Source organism: Macrotis lagotis, chromosome X (assembly GCF_037893015.1).
Source record: "Macrotis lagotis isolate mMagLag1 chromosome X, bilby.v1.9.chrom.fasta, whole genome shotgun sequence".
Taxonomy (NCBI): domain Eukaryota; kingdom Metazoa; phylum Chordata; class Mammalia; order Peramelemorphia; family Peramelidae; genus Macrotis; species Macrotis lagotis.
The window spans coordinates 226,405,766-226,413,833 of NC_133666.1; the positions used below are offsets into that span (position 1 = coordinate 226,405,766).

General features: G+C 44.9%; 1 pseudogene; it reads left to right on the forward strand.

Moving 5' to 3' along the window:
- The first annotated feature begins 1,947 nt into the window (after nt 1-1,947).
- LOC141501069 (stearoyl-CoA desaturase-like) lies at nt 1,948-3,195 on the forward strand (annotated as a pseudogene).
- Nucleotides 3,196-8,068: the final 4,873 nt, after the last annotated feature.

Below are 8,068 nucleotides of genomic sequence, written 5' to 3' on the forward strand. Positions count from 1 at the left end.
TGAATACTGAATACCTTTTCAGGACTTGGAAATACTATGATCCACATTTGTGACACACTGGAAATCAGATGAAGGGAAACTTTCCTGGATTTATCTAAGTTGAGGTAATAGGTCAAAGGAAGAGAAATTGATCATTTGGGAACAATATCCTACAGACAAAAGAATAGTGTGGGAGGTAGGCCATGGATATATATTTATTTTGCTTAGATATTTATACAATTATTGGATTTGAGGATACCAAATACAAAGACATTTGGTTTTGGACTTTGTCTCATCTTTGTCTGGCATAGTGTCTGACATAGTGCTGCTTAATAGTTATTTGTTGACTGGCAGAGGATTTTTATCTTATATAATTTTATATTTGATATTTACTATATTGACTTGAAGGTTTGTTCTGACTTAAAGTGTATTTCCCCCACTTCTTTCAGAAAACTTTGATGTACAATAAACATTTTTAAGTTGGTTATTGTGTGCAGACCACATTTTTGTCATCACACAAAACTATGAAAGCAGAACAAAAAAATCCATTGAATTTATATTCTTTAGTATATATACTTATGGGATGGGGGGGTGGAGCCAAGATGATGGCAGGAGAACACCCTTTCTTAGGAGTTTTCTCCAAAATATTTCAAAAACCTTAAAATTATGAGAGACGGAACCCACAGAAAGGTCTAGTGGAGCAATTCCCCAGCCCAATGTAACCTGGAAAATAGTGGGAAGGCTCTGTTTCATGGGATTGGATGGGGTAGCAGTTGGCCAGAGCAAAGGAGCTTCAGCCTTCTGGGAAAAGTCCTAGGGTGCCTAGTAGCAGAAGCATTTTCCTGATGTGGAGCACCAAGCACAACTTGGAAGATCAGCAGGGAGACTTCTGCCAGAGTGAGTGTGAAACCCAGACTAGCTTGGCCCTCTATAACATGGCCACAGCTCTCAGTCAGTCCAGATCCCAGGAAACGGAAACAGGCCTGTGGAGTCACCCAGCAGGAGCTACCTGGCAGCTGTTCCCTGAGCACACAGCCCGCAGAAGGTAAGGGAGTTGGGGGAGACTGATGAGTTCTGTCCTCTCTCTCTGAGCCAGGACTCTGGGGCTTTGTCCATATTTCGACCCTAGTTGTGGTCTGGGCACCCATACTGTCATAGAGCAGGGACCCTCCTCACAGCCCCAGGGCAGAGGGGTTGGCTTGTGGTCATTCAATAGACCAGGAGAACCAGTCAGAGCCTCCCATAATACCTTGAAGGAACTAAGGTCCTTGTGGGGGTGTCCCAATAATATTCAAAAGCTTAGGATGCACCCCAAAACCAGGCACAGGAGGGGGAACTTGAGTAAATAGAAAAAAAGGAACTTGACCATAGACAATTACTTTGGTCCCATGGAGGACTAAAATACACAATCTGAAGATCAGAAAGTTCAAGCTTCTGCACCTCAAGACTTCAAAAAGTATAGGAGTTGGGCTTAGGCTATGACAGAGCTCTAAAAAAGATTTTAAAAATCAAGTAAGGGAGTTAGAAGAAAGACTGGGAAGAGAAATGAGAGAGATACAGTGAAAATGAAGTTAGCAGCTTAGCCATTGAGATCCAAAAAAATGCTGAAGAAAATAACATATTAAAAACCATTTTAGGGCGGCGGCAGCATCCCGGCCTGGCCTCGACGCTCCCTCCCCTCGCCCGCCCCGCGCGCGGCAGCGCCGGGCAGCGCCGCCAGCTGCCCCTGCTCCGCACTCTGCTCTGACTTGGCAGCGGATAAAAGGGGCATGAAGGGCCCGGGACACGGTGCCCGGGGGCCGCGGAGCCTTTAAAGCCTCACGCCGGAGCGGCCGGAGCAGAGCGGGCAGCCAGAGCCCGAGCTCAGCAGCAGCGGCTCCCAGCGTCCTGGGACGCAGGCCCGAGACCCCGCAGCCCCGGACCCCGCAGTCCTGAAAAGACTCCGCAGGCCCGGACCCTGCAGTCCCGATGCCGGCCCACTTCCTCCAGGAGGAGATTCCCTCCTACACCAAGACCACCACAACCACCATCACGGCCCCTTCCAGGGCCCTGCAGAACGGAGCCCCCAGAGGAGCTTCAAAAACCCTTATCCAGAAGGACAAAGAGGGAGTCAACTATGAGATGCGGGATGATATGTTTGATCCCACATACCGAGAGAAGGAAGGCCCCAAACCCAAGTTTGTATATGTCTGGAGGAACATCATCCTGATGGGCCTGCTTCACTTGGGAGCTCTGTATGGGCTGGTCCTGTTGCCTTCCTCTCACATCTACACCCTGATGTGGGTATTTGGGTACTATCTGATCAGCACCCTAGGCATCAATGCTGGAGCTCATCGTCTCTGGAGTCACAGAACCTACAAAGCATGCCTACCCCTCAGAATCTTTCTGACAATAGCTAACACCATGGCATTCCAGAATGACATTTTTGAGTGGGCCCGGTACCACCGAGTACATCATAAGTTCTCTGAGAGGGATGCTTGATCCCCATAATGTCTCACGGGGATTTTTCTTCTCTAGTGGGCTGGCTGTTCATGCGCAAACACCCAGATGTCATTGAGAAGGGGTGTTTGCTTGACTTGTCTGATCTCAAAGCTGAGAAGCTGCTGATGTTCCAGAGGAGATACTACAAGCCCGACATCCTCCTCTTGTACTTCATTTTCCCCACATTCATCCCCTGGTACTTCTGGGACGAGGATTTTGCTCACAGCCTGTTTGTTTCCACCTTCCTGTGGTATGCCATCGTACTCAATGCCACCTGGCTAGTGAATAGCGTTGCTCATATGTATGGCAGCCGGCCCTATGACAAAAGCATCAACCCCCGAGAGAATATCCTGGTGGCACTTGGTGCTGCAGGTGAAGGTTTCCACAACTACCCATCACACCTTCCCGTACGATTACTCTGCCAGTGAGTATCGCTGGCACATCAACTTCACCATGTTCTTCATCGACTGCATGTGTTTCCTGGGCTTGGCCTATGACTGAAAGAAAGTCTCCAAGGCTGCCATCCTTGCCAGATGTGCCAGAACTGGTGAAGGGAGAGCCAAGAGCAGCTGAGGCCTTCCTCCCTACCTCCCCGCTCCCCCCCCCCCACCAAGCCAGCTGGGCAGAGGTCTAATGTTCTCTTTATTAACTACTGAATAATGCTACCAGATGCTAAAGATGATTTTTTAAACCCATTCCAATACAGTATTCCTTTACAATGCAAATGTATTGAAAGCCAACAACTCTGCCTTTGTGAATGCTGAGATGATCTTGCTTGTCTTCTTCCCTCTCTTTCCTTCCCCTGTTCTTATCACCTTCCCTTTTCTTCTATCCCCTCCCTACCTTCTCTATCTCCTAAGCAAGCAGCTGGCTGCCTTGGGCTGGCTTGCTCTCTATAGCATTACTGTTGGAAAAGAGCCTTTCCCCCCTAGTGATTCTCTTCTCTTTGGACCTCCCTGACCCTTGAGGGTGAGTAGTAGACCTAGAGAGGAATCAAGGCTACTTTCTCAGCTCCTTCAGGCCCAGCCTCAGATGGAGAGGAGGATCATTCTTGGCTACTGTTTCCTCCTGGAAACCAAGGCTGGGGGGGGGAGGGAGTAGTGCACCTGCTATGATTGGGGAGAGGGGTGTGAGAAAGGACATAGTTCTCTGCCAACCATCCTTCTGGCCCACTCTTCAACAAAGTGGCCTTGCTCTCTGTCCCAATGGCCCAAAGTTGGGGGTGACTGGGGAATCTGACTGGAGGGATGCTTCCATAAAGTTTGGGACAAGGCAATATATATAGCACACCTAAGAAACCAAGGGGCAAGTCTTTGGCTCTGAATGTATTTGACTTAACCTGGTGAGATTGGGGGGAAAGTTAAGGAAACAATAACTCAATGGAAAATGTAAAACAAACCAACCTCAACATCCTGACCCCCATCCCTCCATTCTGGAGTTTGAGGGCAAAAATGAGTGTGATGACTCCTGCCCCCTCACTGCTGAGCAGGAACCCAAGAGGCTGAGGCAGGGATGCAGAGATCTAAGAGCTTGAGGAAGGCCCAAGACCCTTCTTCTCCCTGTAGAAAATGGCTAACAATTGTCATTGGGTCCATGGGGGTCGCTTCTGTAGCATACACACCTCATCCATCTTTTTCCCCCTTCTCTTTCATAGCCCTTCAGAACCTTGAACTTGTCTAGGGAGCTAACCCTCCACTTCCTTTGCCTTGGCTTCACCTAGCCTCTGTAGCCTCTTCACTCTCCTGTCTCTGGAGAGGCACTCTCCCTTGGCTAAACCTGCCTGGAGGCCAAGTAGCACCACTGGATCCAGCCCTCCCCCATTTTGTTGACCTACATCACCTCTTCCTTCCCTCACTGCCCCACTGCCCTGCTGACTCAAGGCAGAGCTGGCAAACCTGCTGGGGAACATCCCAGGGTCAGATGGAAACTCAGCTAATCCCCAACTAAATTCTAGTGTCAGCCCAGTGAGCCAGCCACTGGGGAGGGAGGAGGCTTCTTTTTTATTATCATTATTTTTATCCTCTCATCCTCAGCATGCTGGGTGTTCCATGTTAACTGTACAAGCCAAGCCTAGAGCTTCTGACTGGTTTAGGGGAGAGACTTCCATTAGAGCTCTTCCTTCTCACCTGCCAGAACTAATGCAAAAGCCTAACCCTACTAGTTTCTTTGCCCAGCTGACTCCCATCATCTAGCCAGAAGGGGGGATAGGAAAACAGTCCCCCTTCCCTTGCACTCCCTTGGCTTTACTGCTGTGTTACTGGGAATGCCAGCCCCATGCTTGGGGTAGGGATGAAAGATGGAAGCTTTCTGTCTGGGTCCTTGAGCATAAACAAGCCTGGATAGAAGGTGCAGGCTGGTCTAGAAACCCAGCCTCTGGAGCTGTTCATCCCATAGGAAAGAAATAGATAGAAATGTCCAGTTTAGTGTAGATCTGCTGGCTTGTGTGGGCCTACCTTTAAGAGAGGTCTATTGGGTATTTTAATCCCACAGCACTTCACCAATAAGTATAACGAATATAGCTTGTCTCTTCTAACCATGTTCAATGGGGACCCATACTCTGACCCTGCAAAAGTCTTGGTTAGCATCTGCAGGGAAGCATCTGCTCCCCTGCAGGGAAGGGAGCAGCACCAGGAGAAGATGACAAAAGCTTAAAGCAAAGGAACCTATTTAAAAACAATTAAAAATGGACTCGGGTCTGACAGGACCTGAATTCCCATGATTCCTTGAGCTGTGCAGGCTAACAATATTCCTCTGGGTGCCTTCTGAGGGGTCTAATCAGTATTGAGGGTGAGTCTGCCTCCACTCCCCTCCTTGATGCTCTCTGACCAGAGAGACCCAGACCCAGCAGGAGAATGGACAAATTTGTAAGACTGCATTCCTGTGCTTTAGTTTTGGAGAAAAAAAAAATTTTGTTTTGTTTTGTTTTTTCTTTTCTTTTTCTTTGGGGGTTTTCTTATAAGGGGCCCGCATAGCAGGTGGAAGTAATTTGAATGTATTTGATTTAGGTGATTTTTTTTGTTTGTTTTGTTTTTTGTTTTTAGATTAAAAGATGGTTGCAGCATTTTAAAATAGAAATTTTCCCCTTGGTTTTCTTGTATCCTGAATGTTCTCTTTTACAAAGTTCAGCTCACATATGCCAGAGCAAGAAATTGAAGGAAATAGGATGACTGTTACTATAGGGGTTTAGGTAGAGGGGCTCCCCTCGAAGCTCTGCTGCTGACTTGCTGTATGACCCCTGAGCAAGTCACTTAACTCTTCTGTGCCTCAGTTTCCCTGTCTGTTAAAAATAGGGATAATAATACTGACCTACCTCACAAGGCAGTTATGAGGTGGGACTAATGTCTGTAAAGCACCTTGGGATCCTTCAGTTGAGGGAGCTTCCTACAGAATGCCATGGACCTCTAGGAACTTGACTCTGGGTAGAGATGGAGTGACTGGGCTGAGCATCTTGGGAAGGGGGTGGGTAATGGGGGGAAGTGAAGCTGGAGAGCTCAGCAACTCAGTTGCTATGGAAACAAGAGCAGGATACCTTTTCCTGGGTTGGGAATTTTTTCCTTTTTTTGGATCCTAGTACCTGTGACCTGCAAAGAATAATTTTGGAATAATTTCTATTAATATTGACTCTGAAGTCATTTACTGATCTTGAGATTGTGTTTGTTCATAATAAAAGTGAAGTGAATAAAAAAAAAACCCAGTTTAGGTCAAATGGATAAAACAGTTCAAAAAGTTATTGAGGAGAAGAATGCTTTAAAAAGTATAACTGGCCAGATGTAAAAAGGAGATAGGAAAGCTATCTGAGGAAAACAAATCCTTGAAATGTAGAATAGAGCCAAAAGAAGTTGATGACTTTGCAAGAAATAAAGACACATTAATTCAACACCAAAAGAATGAAAAATTAGAAGAAAATGTGAAATATCTCAATGAAAAAAACAACTGATCTGGAAAACATATCCAGAAGAGATAATTTAATATATAGGGCTACCTGAAAGTCATGATCAGGAAAAGAGCCTTGCTTTTATTTGTAAAGAATTTCGACAGGAAAATTGCTCTGATATCCTAGAAGCAGAGGGTAAAATTGAAGTTGAGAGAATCCATCAGTGTCTCATTTGGAAAGAGATCAAATAAAAAAAACAACCCCCAGGAATATTATACCCAAGTTCCAGAATTCCCAAGTCAAAGAGAAAATATTACAAGCAGTCAGAAGGACACAATTCAAATATCATGGAACTATAGTCAGGATTACACAGGATTTAGCAGCATCCTCATTAAGGGTTCATAAGGCTTGGACTGTAATGTTCTGGAAGGCAAAAAAAAAAAAAAACTTGGAATGCAACTGTGAATCAACTACCCAGCAAAACTGAACATCCTCTTCCAGGGGAAAAATGGATTTTTCAATGAAACAGGGGAATTTCAAATGTTCCTGGACCAGAACTGAACAGAAACTGATCTTCAAGTACAGGACTCAGGGGAAGGACAGAAAGGGTGGATAAGAAAGGTAAATTATGAGGGACTTAATGATGATGAACCATGTGAATTCCTGCATAGAAAGATGATACTGATAATACTCATATAAACCTCATTTAATAGGGCAGTTAGAAGGAGCTTATATAGACAAAGGCAAAAAAAAGGGAACTGAATTTTAAAGTATTATATTTTGTAAAAATGGATTCAATGGGTGAAAAGGAAATGTACTGGGAAAAAGGAAAGGAGAGGTATAATAGACTAAGCTATTTTATGTAAGAGAGTCAAGAAATAGCTTTTGCAATGGTATGGAAGTCAAGAAGTTGAGAGGGAATGAGGGAGCCTTCATTCTCGTTGGAAATGGCTCAGAGAGGAAACAGCAAATACACTCAATAGGGTACAGAAATCTAGAAGAAAAAGGAGACGAGGGGGACAAGGGGAAGGGAAGTGAGATGTGGGTGATAGAGGAGAGGGTAGATCATAGGAGAGGATAGTTAGATATAACACATTTTCTTTTTTACTTTTTGCAAGGTGCTGGGATTGGGTGGCTTGTCCAAGCCCATGGGGCTAGGTGGTTGCTGGGTCTCTGGGGCGGGACCTAGACTTGGGACCTCTTGTTCCCAGGGCTGGTGCTCTGTCCACTGCACCACTCAGCTCTCCCACAGCACATTTGTGAAGAGGGATAGAGAGAAAGGAGAGAGAAAATATAATAGATGGTGGTGGGGAGGCATGGATGGAGGGAATTACAATCAGCAACAGCAAATGTGGAAAAATGTGGATGTAAATTCTATGATAGATTTATGATAAATAGAAAAGTGATCTACCTGAGACAGAGCTGATGGTATCAGAACACAAACTGAAACACATTTTTTTTCCTTTTTCCATCACTTTATTTCTCACGAGGTTTTATATTTTTGTGGGGGAGGGGTATTATGTTTACTCTTACAACAAAAATATTTTAGTAATGTGGTAATAAATTAAAGAAAATTTTTAAAAAGTAAATGCACCAATCTCAGAAAATAAAAACAAATAAAAAATATATGTGCTTATGTACACATCTGTGTGTACACATCTATATATACATATATGCATGTATATGTATAAATATATATTCAGGATTCCTTATAAATAAAATAAATATTTTGTT